At 38.2% G+C, this 24,803-nt stretch overlaps 1 protein-coding gene across 50 annotated transcripts in view; it reads right to left on the minus strand.

Moving 5' to 3' along the window:
- Positions 1-24,803, minus strand: part of sorbs2 (sorbin and SH3 domain containing 2) — a 241,249-nt gene that overhangs the window by 144,274 nt on the left and 72,172 nt on the right. The window contains exon 4 of one of the 50 annotated variants that reach the window (XM_062981423.1): positions 15,407-15,522. The exons of the other annotated variants lie outside the window; for them this stretch is intronic. The gene's annotated coding sequence lies outside the window, so the exon portion shown is untranslated. The remainder of the gene's footprint in view (positions 1-15,406; positions 15,523-24,803) is intronic. 50 annotated transcript variants of the gene reach the window in all.

The raw sequence follows: 24,803 nt of genomic DNA on the forward strand, positions 1-24,803 counted from the left end.
CCTTTTATAGCATATTTATTGCCTGATATTCTGTTATGTGGATATGCCAAGAAAGCTCTCCCTGTCAGATATGGATATCTGAGGACAGGGAGGGTGGTGCAGTGGTTTGGGCATTTGGAGAATGACTCTGGAGACCATGGTTTGATTCCCCACTTGTCTATGGAAAATCACAGAATGATCTTGAGAGCGTCACATGCTCTAAGTGCAAAAAAAAAAACAACTGTGATAAGTTTGCTTTAGAGTCACCATAACTAGGAAAAAACGAAGTCTTACAACAACAAAGAAAGGGTAGTGGCAGGTTAGCTGAAGGCCAATAGTCCAACTGGCAGATAGTATAGAAGGTGGCAACTTCAAGCCAAGGAAGTCATTCTGAATCTTTATATATGTTGGTTGTACCAGGTTACCACTCCAATAGTTGCATAACTTTCTAGGCAACTAAGGATGCTTCCAGACAGGATGAAAATCTGTAATGAAGTGGGTTTAAAAAACCCGTTTTGGTGCAGATTTGCATCCCTACTAAGGCCCAAAAACACTGGCTTTTCCAGGGAGGGATGCAGCCATTCCAAAGCACCCCAATTTTCTTCAATTTCTTAAACTTACCTAGCCGCCATAGTGTTCCTCCTCGCGCCCTCCGGGCACAAAGAAATGATACACTATTGGGGGGGGGGGCAAGGAGGAAAGTCCTTTCTCGCCCTTCCATCTCCTGGCACATCATTTTCTTGTGCCAGGAGGGCATGAAGAGGAATGTTATGGTGGCCAGGTAAGTTCAACTTTATTTTAGGGGAAAATTTGGGGTTTGGGGTGGGTGCCCTTTTGGTCTTTTGGGCTCCAGGAGCCCGAAAAATCAAGATGGTTGTGTGGATTGGGCTCGGAAATTGTCTGACACAATCCCCGGGTCCAATCCACACAGGGCTCACACCTGGTAAGACTCGGATCTTATCTTAAGATCTTACCAAGAATTTAATTAATTCAGAACCAGGGAAATCCTGGTTTCTTCTAAATCAATTTAGATTAAAACCTAGGAAGATCCCAGGATATGGACCTGTCTGGATGGGCCCCAAACCTATTATTTGTAATGCAAGTCTCTCAGTTGAAATTTCATGCACTTTTCACCTTCAGCCAGCACTTTCAATGACGCTGATAGAAGCAACTTTAATTTCAGAGCTATAGAGCTCCTGGCCAAAGGCCCATATAAATTGACTCTCTCAGAAGATTTTGGAGAAGAGAACCTTATGCAACATATTAGTACAGGTGCAATGGAATAGTGTACAGCAAGCAGCAGAAGATCATATAGAATCACTGATATCACAGTGCTCAGAGTCCATTTTATTTCTATAATTTTGTTAGCTGCATACGAGATCTTCTTCTACTTTGAATGGTGTGGGACCCTTGTTTTCACGGTAAAACTAAAGAAAAGCTTTTCTGACCACCTCATATATTTAGGAGTCAGTAAGTTAATCATCTTCCTATCTCTCAAATGAGCAACAATAAGTAAATTTTATTTCTTTTGCTTTTTGGATTTAAAAAAAATATTTTCAAGCCATGAATGGTTGCATCCATCAATGTGGAAGGCCAATGCATAAGAAAATATTACAGAAATCCCACCCTTTAAAAACCCTAATGGGTTAAACCCTTATGTTGGTAGGACTGGTTCGAATCCAGGGAGAGTGGGTGAGCTCTCTCTGTCAGCTCCAGCTCCCCATGCGGGGACATGAGAGAAGCCTCCCACAGGTTGGTAAAACATCAAACATATGGGCGTCCCCTGGGTAATGTCCTTTCAGAAGGCCAATTTAGTTAGCAGGAAAACCCCGTCTGCTAACTAAAACAAAATCATAGTTCAATACATCAATTCATTTCCAGTATCTGAATTATAACCATTTTGCTACTAGATAAGCCAGGAAAACCTTTTGATTCCTTTTCCTTTCATCATATCCATTACAGCCACATTTTGAAGCTTAGAATAGATGGAGCATATAAATGGATTTTTAGCTCCTAAATTTTAATTAGGAACACAAGCACAGTAAAGGATCTGCCTCAAATACCATATTTAAATTAACATTTTAGCATTCAAATGTAGTCAGATGTCATTATGAATTTTATACTTTATCTGTTTCCAGTGTACAATAATCTTTGAATTAGTCGTGATGTAGTCAATGGCTGGAACTGATGCAACGAAAAGCTGAAATAAGGACCCAGAAAGAACTTGACAATGGTCACTACAGCTTCAACTGGTTGCATTATCATTCTCTGGGAAATCTTCATGACAAATACAGTGACTCTAAATTACTTTATAAGCATTTGCCTTCTTAATGACCTGAAAACCAATTCCCAACCTTTTCCAATGTCTGTTCAAGTCAACAATCCACTAGATACTGTTCTTTGATAAATGTCAAGGACACCTACTCTGATTACACAATACTAAACATGCACACACAATATACACACACAACCCCCCCCCCCCCCAAAGGCCTCTGTAGTGTTTCTGTGTTTTTCGTAACACATCATGGGAGTAATTCCTAGGGTGCTGTAACATTAACTGGCATCTGTTGCATGAAATTGGGTACATCAATTCTGTCTATGGCTTTTAATGCTATCTATTCATCAACATCAGGTGCAAGTAATAGAACTAGAAATGAAATGGTGGGGTAATATAAAGGAAAAGTGCACAATGTTTTTATTTGCTGATTATTCCAACATACGGAGGGTATATCTTGACGAAATTAATTTGTTAAGTAGATCTCTTAAATGGGATCATGGCTTTTACCACATATGGCTTTCACTTTTATTGGCCACAGCAGGTAGCCACCCCAAAGCAGATGATGAATGTTCCTATGTATGTCAATATAATTCAACATTGGTAGTTATCAACAGTCAAATCTGCTACAACAGATTATCCCCAAACACAATTTTGACACCTGAAATTCCATTGTTTACACTATACTATCCATAGGTATTCACAACCGGCAAAGTAAAGCTGAAAGTGTTGGAAATGATAACCTTCATAAAGCCTTCTCTAGTAATCTGTTTGCCTATGATCTTGTTGCTTACTGTTTCCTGTATGTATGTTCTGGTGTGCAGCTTACTTTACTCTATGGTTTCTGAGAAGTTATAAAAGGGGCTACAGACCACATGCTCTCTCTCGCTTCTTTTGACTATGTGACTTGTTGATAGCTGTTTTGTTACAAGAGAGATGCCTTGGTGGGCTGGCACAGGAAACCATCTCAAAATATTTGAAACTGGACTAATAAGTTTTTGTACCTGTGTATGCTGAACACATGAAAGTTGTGATTAAACCAAATATGTTACATCCATCAAGGTCTACTTTGTTTTTGTCTCTTGTATGCATGATATGAAACACGTTTTTTTATGGGAGAGTACCTCGAAGGACACTGATAAAAACACTTTTAAAGCTCTGCTGTTTTTATGCACTGGCAAATCACTGGCTCTTCCACACAGCCATATAACCCAGAATATCAAAGTAGAAAATCCCACAACATCTGCTTTGAACTGGGTTATCTGCATCCACACTGCCATATATTCCAATTCGAAGCAAAATATGTGGGATCGTATTCAGCTGTGTGGAATGGGCCCCAAAGATCACTTTGAGGACCAAGTTGAGGTCTAGGGAGGGATGCTGAGAGTGAAAGGGCAAGGTGAGTGGTAGGAGCCCAAGGGTATGATCGTAGAGCTAAGCTGGATAGGGATACATCACACTATCCTTTAAAAAAACTATACACTTAAGAGCATTTGGTCTCCACTACGATCAAACAACCAATGAAAGAGATGCTGAGCATGCATCCCTCTTAAAAGAGTTGAGGATGCAGAAAATCAATGGGGGCTGCTAACTGCTTTGCACTTCTGAAACACAAGCCAAGTATTCAGATGCAAGTCTTGTACAGCAGATTTTTTTTAAAACAAAACCCTGGAATATCTTGCCAAAGTCAGCCAGGAAGACCATGTCAAAGACAGAAATAGACAGGAGAACCCCACAACTTTGTCTTAGCTGCAAAACCATCCTTCATCCAGAACTGCAGATTTTGCAAATTATGTAGTTGAGGTTCAAATCAAGTACAATGGTAACTGGATCCTTGATTAAATTTCAGTTATAAACATCAGTGGCAAATCTGAGATGTCCTTCTATGCCCCCCACTCCCTGAAAATTGTATAGCAATGTATTGACACTGTAAACATTAACAACACTCCTTCAAAAAGCTAGAGGGCTGTCTTGTCTTTGAAAATGACATGGGACAGCATCATTTTCCTGCTGGAAATGATGAGACTGCAATCTGAACCTCTGCTGGGGAAAGATGTTCCACTGTGGCATCTTGGAATTTGTTGTTGTAATGACCAATGCTGGTGCTCACCTTCCTAAACACTTCAAGAGACAAGATTTTTAAGAGCACTTAATTCAGGGCCTCACAAAAGTTCAAGGGTCTTATCGTAAGGAATATCATGGCCACATGCATTTTAAATATAATAGGCTATGTTTTTCTCCTAAAGAAATGTAGGAACAGTGTGCTGAATCAGGCCCTTTTTACACTGTCATCTAAAATCCAGATTATCTACTTTGAACTAGATTATATGGCAATGTGAACTCATATAATCCAGCTCAAAGCAGATAATGTGGATTATCTACTTTGATAATCTGAATTATATGGTAGTGTAGAAGGGGCCATAGACTAAAGGCAATTTGCATCAATATTCTGCCAACATAACAGACCAACCAACTTCTTGTGATCTTCTTCATGCCAATCCATCTGATAATTCCAGCTAAAAATAGATCTACTGATTCAAGCGGATTTATGTAAATGTAGATTTACTATTCAGCAACTGTTTCAATAGGTATATTCTAGCTAGGATTAGTGATTGGATTTTAAAAGAAATCCCTAAATCATGATGGAATTATCCCCAATGGGACCCTGGAAGCCAAAAGAAAATCGAAAGGAAGGAAGGAAGGAAGGAAGGAAGGAAGGAAAGAAGGGATTTGCTTTGTGGGGGAGGGGTGAGGTGGTGTGGTGAGATATGCAGCCCTCCAAGTTCTCCTGGGTAGCTAAAGCTCCCCCTCCAGGGATAGTTGCCTATTCCTGATTCTGTTCAAAAGGTTCTGCAAGGGAGATAAACACATTGAACCTTTCATGTTTTCCTGTTTTGTCTTTCAAGAACAGCCTGTGGTAAGTAAATGAAAACATAAAGTACAGCACACTCAGTGGAATAATGTAAAAGAAAGCCATGAAGTCTTATTTCAGACAAAGAAACAGGCATAAATCTAGATGCAGACTTGGAGCAGGCACACAGAGAGTGAAGGCATTAGAGTCAGTTTGTTACCAGCAAGAGCTGGCTGCACCTGCTTCGGCTTTTATAGCCCTGGGTCCCCACACAGCTGCTAGGGCAGTTCCTAATTACTCAGCTGCATTTCTGGCAGCTAATCTAGCTGAACAACATCTCTGCTCTGTTTCCTTTCACCTCTCCTGGAATGAGGGTACTAGCAAAGTCTCCTCCTCAGACTCCAACTCACTCTCAGATTCATGAACACTTTCCTGCTCCCCTTTGTCTTCTGAAGAAGAGGAATCCCTGACACATGTTGAAAAACAAGAGGGACAAGCTTATGATCTTAATTCATAGTTATGAAATCTTGCAAATATGGTTACTCAAATGTGACATCATATCAGATAGACAGATCAGTCCATGATAGTCTCTCCAGTGATCATTCATAAGTCCACTTATGCATGAATTTACATGAAGACATTTACACACATTAACATTTTAATATGCTATTTTCATGTCCTCATTAGTACTTAAATGGGAGATTGCCAACAAATACCAGGTGCTGTGGGCTATATTTCAGAGGAAAGAAACTCCAAAACAACCTCTGAGTATTCCTTACCTAAGCAAACTCTATGGAATTCATGGACTCACCACAAATCAATATACAATTATGAGGCATCTATGTGCATACACTTTACTTTAAACACACTTATGTATTTTGCCTTATATACTCACCTTTGTATGGACTTTCTGATAAAATATGCATAGTTTTGAATATTTTAACCCCCAACATACATTTTGCACATTTTATGATGCGCTAACCTTTTTTCTGCATTGAGAATAGTAACACAATTTGGAGAAGACCAAAAATGAAAAGGTAATTGTATATCAAACTGGGAAATGAGAATCAAGTCTTTTCATTTAAAAACATGCCTAAAGCATTTCTACTAAGCACTTGAACTGTAAAAGTTTTGGTCTATCAATTAACTTGATATGGGCAAGAAAAGAGGCTGCTACTTGGAAAAACATACTTGAATGAATACAGGCAGACTTCCTCATGCTCTTTCCACCTCTTTGTTCTGTACATCAAAGGAACTCAAAGTAACCGTAGTTACTGGACCAGTCTCTGTCCTCAAACCACTGATTGAATCCCTGACATGTTTTCAGTTCTTAGCACATTAAATATAATAATAACAATGAATTCCAGCTTTTTACATCAAGTAGCCTGAGAAGTAATGCTGTACATGACACAGGAGAGCATTTAATTAATTTCACCTGGAAGGTGCTGCAGCTGGAGTGGGTGACTATGGCATACATTCCAGTTCAAGCTTTATCATTCTGTATCCACACAATCTCATCTAACTCTTGCTTCCTGTCTATACCAGGTTTTGTACATCATGTAGTTTTGATGGAGGAAACTCCAGAACAGTTTACCCAATCACCTGTCTCCAAACATGTAGGGCAAGAATATGATCCTACAAACACTGCTATGCTATTCCATGAGAATTAAATATGTTTTTCAATTGAGTTCTACACATATACAATACAATACTGCTAATAAAAAAAAAGAGCCATAAAAATCTACAGCATCTTATTGCTTAGATTGCACCAAACCATAAATAATAAATTGTATATAAATATTAAATGATGTCTCTTGTAAAAAAGGTTAAGCAGCACTTCCAAAATGTATGTTCTGAGCTTGCTCATTAAGAAGCTGGAAATGTATTGTATTGATGAGGATTTTTACTCATTTATTTCAAGCTGTTTAATAATAAAAGAAGCTTAGGTTCTGTTAAATAAATTACATTATATATTATGTGTTTTTTAATTCTGATTTTAATGTTCTCTTTGCAAGCACCATATACACAGGTTCTTGGGGAGTCTAATGGTCTCACCCGAAATGGAAGTTTAGTCTTTCAGCAGCATAAACAGATTAACCAAGAGGAAGTAATCACTGAACAATTAGCATTATTTTTTAAAACAATAAATGCAAGGTCCTATGTTGTAGAAATGTTCACATTTCTGCATAATAGAATAACTACAAACACACAACTTTTGTAGAGCTTGGGCAAAGATCGGTAAAATGGGAAGGGGGGTTGTCTAAAACTCCCAGGATTCCCTATTCCAGCATGGGGATTCTGGAAGTTGTCATCCAAAACTTTATGTACCAAAGTTTAGGGTACTAGGCAGTCCTGGAACTAATTTTCAGGAAGTCCTGAAATGGTAGAATAGCAGATTTCTCAGTTGCTAATAAATATAAATTAAGCTTAAAAGCAATATACTGAATGGTGCAAACATGATGTTCAATGTGTTGTGAAGGCTTTCATGGCTGGAATCACAGGGTTGTTGTGAGTTTTCCGGGCTGTATGTTTTCTGGGCAATATACCTCACAACCTCTGAGGATGCCTGCCATAGATGTGGGCGAAACGTCAGGAGAGAATGTTTCTGGAACATGGCCATACAGCCCGGAAAACACACAACAACCCTATGATAAGATGTTCATGTGGAAACGGGGCTCCACTGGCATGCTGAGAAAACACCTGGATATTTAAAATATGCAGCTCTGCACACCCATTTTATGCTCTTTTTAACCACAATTTGGGAAGATAATGTGATGGGAAGTCACGTATACCATGACATACACATGAAAAGCTCTGAGTAGGAGTAGATGTATAAAGTATGCTGCCAGGGGCAACAATTGAGCCAGTTTACATGTATTCTTTTCTGTTTAGAGAATCTGCTATAATCCAAAAAAAATTAGTGTCACTGTGACATTGGGAGCTCATTTGAAGGTTGAGATTGGTCTATCAATGTATAATTACTTCTGATTGGTCTCAACAACAGTTTTTTTTATTTGAAAGTCTTCCAGAAGCATCTGATCAAGCCAGTGACATCCCACCCACACTTTAAAAAAGCCCCGAAGGCAATTCAAGGGCATTTTGAGTATAGTCATTAAAGTGACAGCTGAAAACGCTACCGGCTGGCTGGTAGATGCCCCAAGCCTTCATTCTGACAACTCAAGCCTCATCTATCCAACACAACTCCCTGCTACACGTCTACCTTGGCTTACTTTTGCTACCTTTGCTCACTTTTTCTTATGCAGGCCACCTATTTTGTTGGCATCCTTTTCACTTCTTTAAATGTCTCCGCAAACCTTGCTGGAGTTGCTTACATTTTCTACGATTAGCTTTCATCTGTGTAACATTTCCAAGATGCTTTATGTGGTTTTTCCTACAGTGGAGTGCCTTATACATAAAGAATCTTGTTGTTTGAAGTGGTTGCTGAAAGCAACAGGTTTTTCAAAAGATCAAGGCATTACAAAACAAGCAGTTAATTAAAAAGCTGTTTACTTTAGCATGTGAAAGGATGATGTGGAAGACACAAAGCTAAACAGAAACTGTTTATTTGTAACTTACTAAAGGCACATACTCTTGGCAAAGGGGATTTTTGACTATTCTGCAGCCAAAGAGCACACCAAAGCTTTGTTGGTTTCTGATACACACAATGCTCCAAAAAGCTACAGGCTTCTTCAGGCACCTCAATGCAGACTGAGCTCAATATGTACTATGTGGACATTCATAAAACTCTACGAGAATTGAATGAAAAGTAATGCCTCCACCTTCGTTACTTGGGTTTGGATGGGAATATTTTAATAAATCAAACACAGAAATAATCCTTAGAATGTGCTCTTTAACTACCACTATTCACTTTTCCACATAATCACCAGACAATTGGATACATTTCTGCCAATGATGAACAAGTTTTCTGAAGCCGTCACAGAAGAAATTGACACTCTATTTCTGCAACAAGTGTCTCACAGATCTTCCGATAGCCAAGCAAAGCAATAATGTGACCCACACGTTCTTGTGAAATGCCGATTAAGCTTGCAATATCTTTCTGAGTGATACAATGATCGTCCTGAATCAATCTGTCAACCTTTTGCTTGTGAAACTCGGTGGTTGCTGTCACAGGATGTCCAACTCTTTGTTTGTCATGCAAATCAGATTTTCCCACCTCAACATCTTTAAACTTACTTGCTCAATGACACACAGTACTCACATCAACACAATCAACATAAACAGCTTGCATTCTCTGATGAATCTCATTTGGGGTGACACCTTCTGCTGTCAAGAATTCAATGACTGCACATTGCTTAAGTCGCATTGACCGACCATCTGAGCAGGGTTCCATACTTTGCACTTTAACAACACAATTGTTCAATGCTAAGGCTTCCTGCCAAATGGAACTGTAAAGGAGAGTCTACTGAACAAGCCAGAACCTGCCGCATACCAGTACTGCCATCTGTCGAGGAGTTATGAAGGTGGAGGCATTACTTTTCATTCAACCCTCGTATTTAACAAAAAGTGAGTTGGAGCTCTTCCTTTACAGGAACTTTGTTAGTGCATATCAGACTCTGATTTAGTTTCAGGGAAAATATTTACACTCCAAATATTTAGAACACAGCTGTGAATAGCTCTGGTCATGCTTGTCGGTGAGGGGATCTTGAAGTTGCATTCTGATTTAGAATAAATTAAAATTTATAGCCAATCCCAGATAATAATTACCTATATTTATTAGTTTTAGAAGTTTTTGGTTATCAAAAGGCCACAAATTGTGCCTACCACAGGCCAACACATATTGGTATTGAATTAATACCTGAATCTTACCTTCAGCAGACTAATTTAAAGGGAACAGCAGTAAAAATCATGTAGTTTATACAGCTCTGTCCTCCAATATCTTGCTACCACTTCTTACCCTCCAATATCTGCCACGGAAGGCAGCCACAATACTAAGGCCAGCCCTATTTAGATGCACGTGTATATTGACACAGAATGACCAATCAAAACTAAAAAAAGTTACTCAAGTTCAGGGACCATGTTTTTGTAATGCTTAGCATAATTAGAAAGATTGTTTCTTCTTTCCATGCTATATTATCAAGATATTTTAGGAAAAATATCTGCTCACGCTTATTAGTTTTTTCCTTTTATAAAAAAGAATACACAGACTTGAAAAACAAATTGATTCTCTGCAAAGTGTGACAGTACAATCTCCAGACAGAATTTTGCAAACTAGTGGAGACTGACTGTGAATTAATTCACTGGGAAATGGTCTTGAAAGATGTGATAATAAAAATATAGGACTGGAGAATTAAATAAATCCTAGCAGTGACAACTCTGCTTCATAGTTCAACAAAATATAGAAAGTGTTGGTACAGCCAATATTTCACAATATAAATGTGGCCAATGAAGGGTAGATGATACCCCTAATCTAAGGATACTATCACATGGATGTCTGTCGATGTTGAGCATCCAGATGCTTGAAAATCCAACAAAGATCACACCAACTATTACTCCTCCACATAGTCTGGCTACATTTTAGCACCAAACTTTCACTTTGAGGAACAGATATTTTGAATGTCTCCTGTTCCACTGTTGTTTGTGCTATTATGGCCAAACAAAGCTGCTGAGAGAAATATTGGGGGCAGGAAAGATCTTCAGAATGAAGGGAGGGGCTGTTCATCAGCACAGCAATCCCATCATCAAGAAGTGTAAGCTGATGAACAACCAATTCCAGTGTTGTTCTATAAGAAAAATACAGTATTGAGACAAGACAGATAAGACTGTGGGGAAATCTCTCTGTAAATGCCCTCAAGGAGAGGGGGGCATGCTTTATAAAGATCTTACTTCCAGTGAAGCATAAAAAAGAGGCAAAATTGTATAATAGAAAGGCAACTACTAGACACACAGAGGATTTTTTTTTGCAGATTTCTAATGCTTTCTAGATGAAATCATCTAGAGTTGGTGCTAAAGGGTTTGGTTTTGGGGAGGGACAGTTAGAATATCTGTGCCTTTGTCTTCTTTTATCCACAAATATAAAATCATAATATAGTAGAGACATATAACAGTAAAGGTAAAAGTTTTCCCCTGACATTAAGTCTAGTCGAGTCTGATTCTGGGGGTTGGTGCTCATCTCCATTTCCAAGCCGAAAAGCTGGTGTTGTCCATAGACGCCTCCAAAGTCATGTGGCCGGAGCACTGTTACCTTCCTGCTGGAGCAGTACCTATGTGATCTAATAACATTTGCATGTTTTCAAACTGCTAAGTTGGCAGAAGCTGGGGCTAACAGCAGGAGCTCATTCCGCTCCTGGATTCGAACCACCAGTAGAGACATAGAATACATTTAGAAAAATTATAACTTCTAGCCCCCATCAGTTTCAAGGAGAGGAATGCCAACTAGGCTTTAGTAAACTAACAACCCTGCTTCTACCTGATTGCATCTCAGCGCAATGGCAAAATTGCCATTTCTCACATACAGCTTTGAAGAGCATGGATTTTGAGTTCCATCCCACAGGTAAATTGCCTGTTCAGAAAAGCATCAAGTTATTGAAAAACAGTAATTTCTTCAACATTCCTTTGTTCAGTCCTAGCACTCAACAGGTGACACATTAGGCAAAGCCATACTAAGACCTATTTACAGGAATCAAGACTGTCAGATATACAATGCTGTATTTTCTCGTGACAAGCTGTGAACTGACATTGCAGCAATTCAGACTGGCAGAACTATTTGATGCATTGCAACAAAGCTTTGAGGTAGAAATTTAAATTTGAGGTAATAAGCACTTACGTAGACTGTTAAGGGGTTCTCTATCAAGTGAGATTTCCTAGGTCCAGTATTTTTTTAAATAGTTGGCTTCCCATACTTGTGGGTTTCACACTTGTGAATCTGATTATTAATGAATTTGATTTCCCTCCACCCTCCCATCTTCTGATGCGCCATTTTTGCGCTTCAGGAGTACTCTGCAGAGGAGCCTATGGTACTGGTAGGCTCCTCTGGTAAGTTTTTTGGGTGGAAATGGAGGGGCTGGATGTCATCCCTGGTCAACCAAAAGTTGACCTGGGATTGCATCCAGCCACCCCTCAAGGGAAAGCTCAGGGTTTGGTTTGGGGGTGAGAAAGAAATCCTGGAGTCTGAAAACATGCAAATGTGAGTAGATCAAGAGGTACCCCTTCAGCAGGAAGGTAACGACGCTCCAGCTGTCATGGAGGTGTCTACGGACAACACCGGCTCTTTGACTTAGAAATGGAGATGAGCACTACCCCCCAGGGTCGGACATGACTAGACTTAATGTCAAGGGGAAAGCTTTACCTTTACCTATTTGACTTGAATCTGGGCATGATCACTTCAATGATAATCTAAAATCCTCATCAAACTTCAAGAATTCTATTATAATATTGTAATGTATTCTGACTGCTCTCCCCCCCCCTTCAATCCTTGTGGCTCTCCTACTTGAAATGTTGACACTACAATTAAGCATGACAATTTGGACAACAGCCAAAGACGCACTTCCAATTTTGAAGTAACAACTGCCAAATCATGGCAGAAACACAGAGACATGCTTTTAAATATATATACATTATTTTAAGGCAACTCACGTATTGACGAATATCAGATTGATATTTTTGATTGTTAAATCAATTTCAAGTTCGTAGTTTTTGCCCTAGACATAATTTTTTTTACTTCTATCAGAAAACCATTTTTTAAGATTTCAATTCAATAGGGTTTTTTTTAAATAAAAGTTGCTCCAGAAGAAAATGCTTTTCCAGACTTTTGTTTTTCCTTCTCCTCCTCTACTATTAGTATTGTCGACAACATTAATAACTGTCTTTACTATATTCTGGTTCCTTGTCTTCAGAAGTTTGTACTGATTGGCAGGTAAATGTCCTTTCCTTCAAGATAGGATACCATGTTTTATTCTGCATACAAAGGTGATACAAGGGAGGAGTTTCTTTTGACCTTTGTCACAAGCCACGTTAAAAATAACATCTCATAAACGGAGAGAGATCTATTCATCTGCATTTCTCACATGCACATATTTTCTTTTTACACACATAATTATAATGATAGCTAATACTTCTTAAGAACAAACAACATTTGCAAAATTATGCAACATCTCCAGAAGCTGTGTTGCTTGAAAGGAAGGCAAAATAAATGTGTAATATATTTAAGTCCAATGAATTTTGTTCAATTATTCAAGTCAAAATACTCCTGAAACCAGCAGGTCTTGAGAATGCTTACCTAGGTACATGGCTAAAATTCCGTGAAAAGAACAGACTCTGGCTAATACACATATTGCCTTCCTTTGAGGTTCTTCAAGGATCTGGAGGTCACTAGGATATTTCTGCAAGTGATCAAGTGTCCCATTCCATGTTATAAGCATCCGTCTACCACCAAACACATAGCAAACACCCACTCTGTCGACCAAGCAAAGCAGGTATAATGGGAAGAGCCCCTGGATCTCTAGAGGTAGTAATTCAAAAAGCCCAAGTGACTATGTAAATAGATATGACTACTATCTGATAATAAATCGCATGTAGGCACTCACAGCACAACTGTGATTATGGTTAATATGCCTGGGTAAATCACAGTTTGTAATGACCTGTCAGCATTAAAGTGAAGGGGGGGGAGGGAGATTATACTATTACATTACAGGGTGGCAGACAGGAGGCGACAGAACAGCTGTGATTGTGTAGAAGTCATATCTTTGTATCCACAGAAGGCTGAGACAGGACATTTGCATTACAGTCTAAAGGATCCTGGAATACGAGAACGTTGCACACTTGCTGGTTTATAGAGGACTTGCCACCCATTAGCTCAGATATTTTTCCCCGATCTTGGGAGCTCAGTGAATGCACTGTTTTGATTTGTGTGGCAGGGACAATTAGCAAAAGACTCACATGTTGCTTTTAATTTTTCCCCCAGAGTGCAGATTTAATGATATAAGCGTAATCAAATGATCTTTTTATGGAATGAGTATCTGGAACCCATGCATTTCAACAACAAGCAACATTCAAAGACAAGTATTTTGTTTAGAACGTAAGAGTGACCACATTATAATTCTAAATCACTAGCAGCTAAACCAGCACAGTAACCACTTTCCAGTATAATTGCTTAGTATTATGATGGTGCAGTAAACTGTGCAAAAATGCTATGGAATACATTTGGAATTATTAACTGCCTAAGGCATTTCAGCTGCAATCTAATACATGTTGAGCACCTCTTATCTGAAATGTTTAGGGTAAAAAGTGTTTTGGATTTCAGATTTTCTTCTGGATTTTGGAATACTTACAATTGCATATATGTATACGAGATATTGTGGAGATGGGACCCAAGTATATTAAATAAAGAATTCATTGCTGTTTCATATATACCTTATACATATAGCCTTAAGGTAACTTTATAAACAATATTTTAAATAATTTTGTACACAAAGAAATATCAGAATATCGGAAAAAAAAGGTGTCACTATCTAAATCACCTATGCGGACAATTTTGCAATAATTTGGATTCTGGATGAGGGATGTCCAACCTGTATATGTTTAGTTGGGAATAAACTTCACTACAATCAGTGTATTTAATTGATTACAAAATGGGTGGGCCTACTACAATTTTTAATGTGTTGCCATAATGTATAACTCAATAATAAATATAGGTCAATGATTAAACAGTGGATTTTGAAATCTTTAGAATAATGAAATACATCATGAAGTCTGTGCATATATATACGAAATATAATCTTGGAGTAAAGACTGTATTTATAAAGATGTAATAAAATCTTGCTAAAACCAAGCTCGTCTCCACTTTAGGACAAGTTGTATTATATTGTATTCTAGGCAGTCAACACTGACATAAATATAGCCACCTGAAGAAACATTACGTATTTTGATTAATGATTATTCAATTTTCAGGCTTCTCTACGTGGGAAGGAAAAAAAAATCTACAATGTTGTTTCTATCCCGAGCTTTGCTACCAAGTTTTTGCAATATTAAAAAGAAAGCAGTAGTATCATGTAGCCCCTATAAAATTTTTAAAATATATCTTATGTAATCCCTACAGTTCACATTTAATACATAAAATCACTGCAGTAATGAAGCAACCACTACTCTGTATGCGAAGCAGCAAAGATGGCACTGAAGCCTAAAAAGAGACTGCTATTTCTGAAGATGTGGAAGAGGCAAGGAAATACTATGAAAGTAAAGGAGGTATCCCTAACATGTTAACTATGTAAACATCAACGTAACATAAATGAAGCAATTATGTGTCTTTGAGCTCGTTCTTATTATAATATCCACATAGTACTCACCTACAACAATCTAGGTGCCCATGTATCATGGAGAAGCCAGCATGTCCATGTACGTAAGTTATTGCTGTTTAACTGTTAGGGAGACAACTTTCACAGATACATTCTCAGACTCTGTTCTGAAAAAAAGGTACCAAAAGAGCCCAGGTAATCCTCTGCTTTCACTTTGACGGATGGAGCAGTAGAGGAAACACAAACTGAACTATATTGATCCACAGCAAGCAGTCAGTTGCCTCTTGGCTCGGTATGTTTAGTAACTATTTGGTTTCACACTGTTTTGTTTGGATGACTCATATACACAAGATGCATCTCCTAACTTTTTAAAAACAGTGTGCTCTTTTCAGATGTCGGGCTGTTGGCATTTTTGCAACTTGCAATTGCATGTTGTGTTCAGTATTTGTGTTTCAAGCAATTCTACAGGAAATTACTTTGGGTGTAGCAAGAGGCTTTCCATTGTTTCCAGCCTTCTAAGGATACAGAATCTTGAACAGGTTAAGAGCCATCATTCTTTTCCCCATTGCAAGAGTTATGATAATTGGAGTTTAATAGATTGAGTCTGTTACAGATGAAGATGAAATTGGCTTACAGCAGCCTCTACATGAATGTAGGTCAAAGGAAATCAAGGCAGAATATACAAAACACTTCCCCCACTTAAACAATGGGCTGTCTTGCTGGAATTATAAAGTCATCATCTCTGGCATGTTTAAAGAGAATACTGGGATGAACTTCTGTCCGATCGAAAGTATGTTGTTTCCCGGATATCTGATGTATCTTCACATTTTCATAACTCCTGTCCACCATTCCTCCTTGGCACCTGATGCAAAGAAACTAAGATGCCTCTTTACATGTGCTCAGTTTTTGAAAAATATGATGCCATCAGCATCACAACTGATTTTGGATGCCCTCTGATGCCTTATTGAATTGTGTGCATAATGGGAATATTGCAGCTATTTAGTAGATGTTCAGTTATTTCCTCTAAAACATGATCATTTTCTGTCTCACTGAAACATTATGGAATATCTTTTCTGTCTCATTCTTATTCTCATTGCCTCCCAGGTATATCAATTGGTCTATTAATTGTTGCAATTACCACAATATTTTCTTTCTTCTTAATACAATAAGATATTTAGCATTTAAATGTTTATCATTCTTGAGCCACTTCAGATAACATCTTTTTCCTTTTTTTAGTTATTACCAAAATATCTAAATAGTGGCAGTGGCACACTGCCATAGGATGTAGACTAAACTCTGCTATGTTTTGCATTCCCAAGGACAAGGAACTATTTGATTTCTATGTTTTGCACAGCTCTGTTGAGTGCATATTCCTTGTTTAATGAATAAATAATAATACAACTTGTGGAACAGGAGGATTGCCAGATAAGGCAAGGAAATTTATTTTGGAGACTGCAACTGGACCTCTGTAGAGGAAAGCAGCTAACCACAGTCTTAAGTACCCTGGCAGCCTCTCAGAGTTTATTATATCCCTACATTTAAATAACTTTCTTTTTTAAAAAAGCCTCTAGGAAACTAGGAGAAGTTTTGAACTCAGGCTGAATGCCTTATTTGAAGGTGTGTGTGTTTTTTTTTTATACAATAGTAAACCACCTTGGAAAGCCCTTGGTTTGATCATATACAGGAGGTACACTATGTTGTTCTTAGCAGCCCACAGACATTTACAGCTGAGGGAAAATTTATTTGGGCCAGGCACCAACAGCTGACAGAACCTATTTGTTACTTAAAAAACATAGTTTTCTAACTGATCATGAACAATAAAGATCTTGTCCCTTAGCTGAGCGAGGAGAGAAACCTATCTAAAGCACTGCCTTAGTTTAACCAACATGTGAAATTCATCTAAAACCCGTCCCACATTTGGCCTGTTCCAAGATTGATCCTGCACACCTCTTTCTTTCAGGTATACATATCCCTTTTGAGATTACTTTCTCATCTTTTTCCAATGTCTCCAAGGCCTTTTCCATTGGACCCAGTGCCCATTTAGTCTTGGTTACTTCAGTCTCTCCAGTACTTGGCTCTTTCCCTACTTGGCATTCCAGTGTGCAATTCAATGTGAGAAGTGTCAAAGCATCTCTGGCTAGCCGATCTATGAATGGGCAGCTAAAGGCCTTTCCACACAGCCATATAACCCAGAATATCAAGACAGAAAATACACAATATCTGCTTTGAACTGGAATATCTGACTCCACACTGCCATATAATTGAGTTTGGTGTAGATTTTATACAGCTATGTGGAAGGGCCCTAAGTGTTAGAAGGATTTGGGACCTAATATACCTTACTTTTCTTAAACCAACAAACTGATGCTAGTTTTTGTGTGTCTTCAAGTTGTTTCTGACTTATGGGGACCCTAAGGTGCCCCTATTAGGTTTTTTTTCATGGGATGATTTGTGCAGAGGAGGAAGTTAGAGGCAAGATATACCTCCACCTTTCTCTGATGCTTGCCCAAGGTTGTACAGTGGGCTTCCATGGCCATGTGAGGATTTGAACCCTGGTCTCCAAAGTCACAATCCAGTGCTCAAATCACAATATCACACTGGCTGCCTGTTTGCTTGTGCATTTCAAATAGTGCCTTACTGATGTGGGCTGACAGATCAAAACAGTCAGCAATGGCAGAGACTGGTATTTCTGAGTTAGACCTAGAAATGTGTCAAAGATATACTAGCAAAACAATAACAGAATATATATATATATATATATATATATATATATATATATATATATATACACACACACATACACATACACACACACACACACACACACACACACACACACACACACACAGGAATATAGTTCTCATTTGATATGGACTGTCATTGGATAGCTATGAAACAGCAGTCCAAATTAAAATGACACTCTAACTTTGTGAGTTTAGAAGTTTTGGAATGTTAATTGGAATATTTAGTCAACCTTGCAAAACTCCAGTTGAAATCTGCTGGCTCAGAAAATCACAAGTCTGGTAGCTTGAAGATGGATGAGTCTGCTACTGTACTGAGGTGCTGGAGAATGTAGATGAAGCTAAAGGATTTTGTGACTTTCTTGCCAAATTCCTATATTGATGTGCAATGGATCAGCTGCTTTATTTATACCTCTGCTATAGCATTTGTATGGATAATTCATGTTCTTATTTCTGTTTTGCAAAGTCATTAATGTAACAGTACAATTTACTGAGAATGTCTAAAGTAAAATAGATCATCACAGGAACAAACAATGAGATTTTACAACAGAATAGTACACAATAAATTATGGTCCAACAAGCCAAACAAAGCTGAACTCGATGACGCACTCAAGAAAACTTGGTTTTGGTGAATGTCCAAAATTGGTTGGCTGCAGTCAAAACATCAAAACATATATTATTTGAATTACAACTCTCAGAATTTTGACTATAACTCATATAGTCACAGACCATGTTGATTGGGGGCCCTTCCACAAAGCCATATAAACCAAAATATCAAGGCAGAAAATCTTACAATATCCCGAGTCCACACTGCCATATATTCCTGCCATATATTCCAAAGCAGAAAATGTGAGATTTTATTCAGCTGTGTGGAAGATACTGCCAGGGAGATACTGCAAGTTATAGGGCAAAAATATACTTTTTAAAGTCCAGTTGTGACATGTGGATAACTTTGGTATGTTGCAAACGGACATGTATAAAAATGCCATTTGTGACAGAATTGTAATTTCCAAGGATGTTGAGTACTCTGAGAAGCCTTATAAGGAGGTTTTGGATAAATAAAGAGTTATACAAGCCTTGAATTTGCAAGTCTCACAACTCTTTCCCCACTTCCCAACAATCCAGAGACTTCCTTTAGGACAGCAGGAAAGGTGACTAAAATATGCTGGGATTGCTACTACCACAACTCTGAGCTCTTGGTGACTTGGAATGAACTAGAATTTAAATAAATCTAAGAAGCTGAGACTTTGCATTGACTTTGACAGGCAAAAGTGTTTCCTGTGAGTAGTTTCCCTTGGGGATTATGAAACTGAGGAAAAGATCTGAACCCTAACTGAACTAGAAATGGTGGGGCGGGGTGGGTCTAAACAGGAAATAAAAAAAAATGTGACTATATGCTAATAAATAACACAGTGAAAACTTAAAGGACACAAAATAACAAAAGCATAAAGACAATTCACTTTTAGCATTATTACAAGAGCAATAGAAATAATATAAATTATATAGCCGTCAAAAATTCAATGGCTACAGAGAAAGTGAAGCCTATATAGACAAATATCGCGTGGTATAATAAAGTGTAATGTGCAGAACTCCTCCAGGATTTGCAGATATCCAAGATTTTGTTACATCCTGCTCTGAAAAACATTCCCTCCCAGAAGTATTTGTAGTCCTCTCGAGGTTATCCATTTCTATTTTATGATATGATTCCAGCCCAAGCATAGTAGAATATGTGTTGTTAACTTGTCAGGTTAACTTTGATTTGATTGACTCTATGAATGAGAAACTTCCACATCACCTTATCCTCGTCAGCCTTACTTAGATCTTGCAGACACAGTGCTGTGGCTTCCATGATTGAGTCTATCCACCTGGAATGTGTTTCCCCCTTTTTTCATTGCCTTCTACTTTATCAATTCTTCTTCTTTTTTCTAGTGAGCCATGTCTTCCCATGATATGGCCAAAGTATAAGAGTCTCAGGTTCCTTCTATACTGCCATATAATCCAGATTATCAAAGCAGATAATCCACATCATCTGCTTTGAACTGAATTATATGAGTCTACATTGCCATATAATCCAATTCAGAGCAGATAATCTGTGGTTTGGTCATCTTAGCTTAGGTGAATTCAGTCTTGACTTACTCTAGAAACCATTGATTTGTCTTTTTAGGAGTCCATAGGACCCATAGTTTTTTCCATTCAAAAATTAAAAGTTGCTATTATCCATGGTTTTCAAATATCTACAGACGAGGAGAGGGGTGGGGTGGGTTATTTTGGAATTTATCAGCAGCACACACAAGGGTCATATTCTATATGACAAATAAGAAGGAAACAGCTATATTTGGGCTTCTGAAGATCCTACCATCACCACATTTGTTGCTCCAATGTGTTTGAGGTAAGAGAAAGTGAAAGGGCAGATACTGGAAGCAGTATTAGGCCTTGAACATCTCTGAGCACTTAGATGAAATGTTCAGAAAGCATCAACAACTTTAGAAGTGAACAGAGCTCCTGCACAGAACTTGGAACAATTATTTTCTGAACTACTTATCTTTATTTTATTTAGTAATTTTTAAAATTTATATCCCCTTTCTCCCAATATGGGACTCAAGATGACTCACAACAGAAGTTATAATCAAATATGGTTTATGGTAGATTATGGGACTTTTACGAGCTCTACTTATAAATTCCTAGGCACTATTCAAAGCACATAATTCACTTTTACTTTCTGGCTGGTCTATGAGATGAAACAGGTTTTTATAATCTTTTAAAATTCTCCAGACCTGTTTCTCAAAGACTAATGAGATAGGCTGGGCAGAATGTGTATACCATGAGCAATTACAGCTTTCATTCATAGCACCTTTTACACTTTGGGAGGAAAAACCCTCTGTGGGTGCCGTAGCTGGTATTTAAAATAACTTGAGGTACTCTTAATATAAGCAAGCAGATTGTGGCAGGAACTCCAGTCTACTGTGGGCAAAATGAGCCAAGATCCCTTGACAGAAGTGCCTTTGACTTTAGGTAAAGCTCTTTAAAGGTGGCAAAAAGAACTGCAAACAGGTGACTATGGGCATTTCCAGACAGAGCGTAAACCCGCAATGAAGCAGGTTTAAGAAGTATCCATGCCCTTCCCAAAAACTTGGGCTTTCCCAGTTGGGTGTCCCCATGCCATCCCAGTAAAAAACCCTCTTAGAATAAAAGAAAACTTACTGGCTGCCATGATGTCTCTCCGACACAGAAATGATGCGCCAGGAGGCCCGAGGAGAGGAGCCTCAATGCCTCCTAGCACGTCATTTCAACATGGGGAGAGTGTGGGTGCCCTCCTCAGTTCTCCAGGCTCATGAAGCCCGAAGGATGTGGGGACTGACCCCTGGGATTGTGGAAGCAGTCTCGGTAGTCAGTCCCCACAGGCCCCATATCCCATTAGACCTGGGTCTTTCAGGAATGGCTTCTTTATTTCTAATTAATTCGGGACAAAGTAGGTTTTATCTCCTTTGTCCCAAATTAATACTCTTTTACTGGAGGTGTCGTTTGGGCCCCCTTCTACACTGCCATATAAAATCCAGATTATTTGCTTTGAACAGTATTATATGGCAGTGTACTGTAGACTCATATAATCCAGTTCAAAGCAAATAATGTGGATTATCTGCTTTGATAAGATGGATTATATGGTAGTGTAGAAGAGGGCCTACCAGTACAGTTAGGACTCAAATTTCCAAAAACAAATTTCCACAAACATTCACCACCACTGGTCTTATTTATACAATCTATGCATGCAAAACTCTCATCACTCTCTCTCTCTCCTTAAAGGGCTGCAATTTATCAGGAGAAGCTCCACTATTCTGTTTAAAGCCGGATAATATCTAAGCAGCTGATACCCCTAGAATCCAGGCTGCTCATTTGATTCATTGCCACTGAAATCACCCATTAACATCTGGGTGCATTCACACATCATCAGTGCATTGATGCTCCCCAGAGTTTCTGTGTGAGTCTATAATCCAGAACAGATGCGTATTACTGCCGTATGACTTGGTATGTACATAGCTGTGATGAAGATCAAGGGTCAAAACACATCCAGCTGTTGAATAGACAAACTTGACTATTGGTAATGCTGCCTCGCAGAAAAAGGTGATAATACTTTCAAAAATGCCTGACTCTTTGAGAGTGGAATGCCAACTTCTTTACCAAGTCCTGCTCTTAGGTCTTGTGCCTTTTTCAGTGACTCACTCTGCAAACATTAGTAAGTGATAATGCTTATCTTCATGGCTTGAAAAGCTCCACCTGTTCATTTCTGTGAACAGCTCAAGCTACCGTTAACAGTGCAGGGGCAAATTAGGCCATTTCCTCGCTAGTTTGCTGCAGTTTAACTACCCGTTGATTGTATTTTGCCACACTATCTTTGCTCTGTGCTTTACATTAAGGGGTGTGCACCATTCCAGATTCATTCTCTTTACAGTTTCTGATCTAGGCTAATCATGCCATATTAGGACCAATAACTGAATTCACCATTTTGCAGTCTGGTGTTTACATCTGTATAGTTGTTGGAAGCATTAATGAATCACATGAAAAGGAATTCTCTTGCTTATTCTACGACCAATAGCTTCTCTCCTCCACCTTTCAGTGAGGATATTGAAACAATTCTCTAACTTCCTCTTCCTCACTTATATGTTTCCCAACCTCTCCTCCTTGCCTTGCCAGTGATTAGTTTTCTACAAACTTGATGGAGCAGAAATTCTGTCTTTTAAAAACGGAATACAATGATACCTTGAGTTAAGAGTTTAATCTGTTCTGTAACCGAGTTCTTAACTCAAAACACTTGTATCTCAAAGCAATTGCCAACTGAAATGCTATTCATTAGTTTCAGCCCTCTGAACCCATCCCCCCATTTTTGTTATGTGTTTTTGAATAAGAAAATGTTCTTTATAAATAACAAATAATGTATAAATGTACATTCATATGAAACAATAAAAAACAACTTTAAAAATACATAAGCACAAAGTTGTAGCAAGGAAGCACATTGGAGGCAACAAAATATGTGTTGTCAGTATAGCAGCAAAGAAAAACCTCTGGTTTGTGCTGCTTGTATTTCAAAGCAAAACCCGGGTTGAGCAACGGCTCTTAACTCAAACACTCTTAAGTCGGAATACTCTTAAGTCAAGTTCCACCATATGCATAATTAGGGGAGCTAGTTTTATTTTCTTAAAATATACAGGCACACCTGTATTAATAAAGTCTATGACACAAGCTCCTTTTGACAAATGCCAGCCTCTGCTTCCTTCTTTACCTGACTGGGTATTTGTAATCAACATCTGCATTGGAAAGATGGAAAAACACAGCCTTTCAGTATTAGGATGTAGCAGCAAGTTTGTAGTAAACAATGTCTTAAAGCTTGAGTTGAGAAAGAAAGAGAATCCACTTTAGCTGATGCTGCTGTAGCTGTATCTGCCTGCCTATTATAGGCCATTTAAATAGCAGATGCTTCTAAAATGCCTTACAGAACATTTATGAATAGCAAAACAGACAGAAAAGGAGAGAGTAGATAAGCTACCCTCAGATGCAGACCATTGCCATTCTCTTTTGGTTAGCACATTTAAACATTTGTATTTGAAAATAAATCTTAAGACTGGTTGCATAGAGAAATCCAAACCTATTAAGATTCATTTTGTAATTAAGTCAGTATAGCTAAGAGCCTCTTCCAAACAGAAAGCAAGGAGGATAAGACTAAGAATAAACACATCATTTAATAGGCCTGTTCATTGAACAACTTCTTATAATGTTCTTACTCAGGGGGATGTAAATCTCCAGTCATTTTGTTAATGAAAAAAATCCTCACTTGGTAGCTCTTGCACATTTGTGGATTTTTCTTTTAACATTTTGTGAATTTTTGTTAAAAAATTATGTAAAAAGGTATTTCACTCATATGCAATATATTTTCCTGCAAAATGTCGTGAATAAAAATAAAATAAAAAGCTTTACAGAACTGATTGCCAATCACATAGCACTTTATATCTACATTTTGTGCATTCAGCTGGGCTGCTATATTGATTGCATGGATCTTTTAACCGATTCTATTTTAAAAGAGGTTGTTTTATCCAATTTATATACCTGGTTTATGTAATGTTATTATTTTCATGTTGATGTATTATGTATTTTATGTACGGCATCTTTGTGTGCTATTTTGTAAGCCACCTTGAGTCCCTATGGGAGATGGTGGTGGGAAATAACTAAACTACTACTACTACTACTACTACTACTACTACTACTACATGCCAAATTTCTGCCTGACAGCAACACTGCCCTCACTCTCCACCCCCAATACAGGCAGAAGATTTCACTCTCTCTTAGAAAAAAAGTATAAAGTCTAAAGACTTCAAATGGCATGCTGAGAAATACAACATATATTACGAAAAGGAGAAGAAAAGCACAATGTTCAGTTCCAATGTGCTGCATTTTAGAAAATGCCAGTGGTGCTGCAAGCTTTCCCATCTCCTTTCCCCATAGCTGTAAGCTGGAAAGAATACAATGACATGCGTGCAGCCAGTAAAAGAAAATCCTGACCCTAATAAGATCACACTTTAGTCTTTTTAAAACCTCCAATGTAGTGGAAGCTTGCTTCTCATTCTCGCTAGAGAACAACAGTTCCTTTTACTAAAGCATCCCTAACATTTTAAAAAAATCACAGCCAAAGGTTTAAATTTTAGGCTGATGAAAATAAACCT

The sequence above is a fragment of the Anolis carolinensis genome, chromosome 5 (assembly GCF_035594765.1).
Source record: "Anolis carolinensis isolate JA03-04 chromosome 5, rAnoCar3.1.pri, whole genome shotgun sequence".
NCBI classification, from domain to species: Eukaryota; Metazoa; Chordata; class Lepidosauria; order Squamata; family Dactyloidae; genus Anolis; species Anolis carolinensis.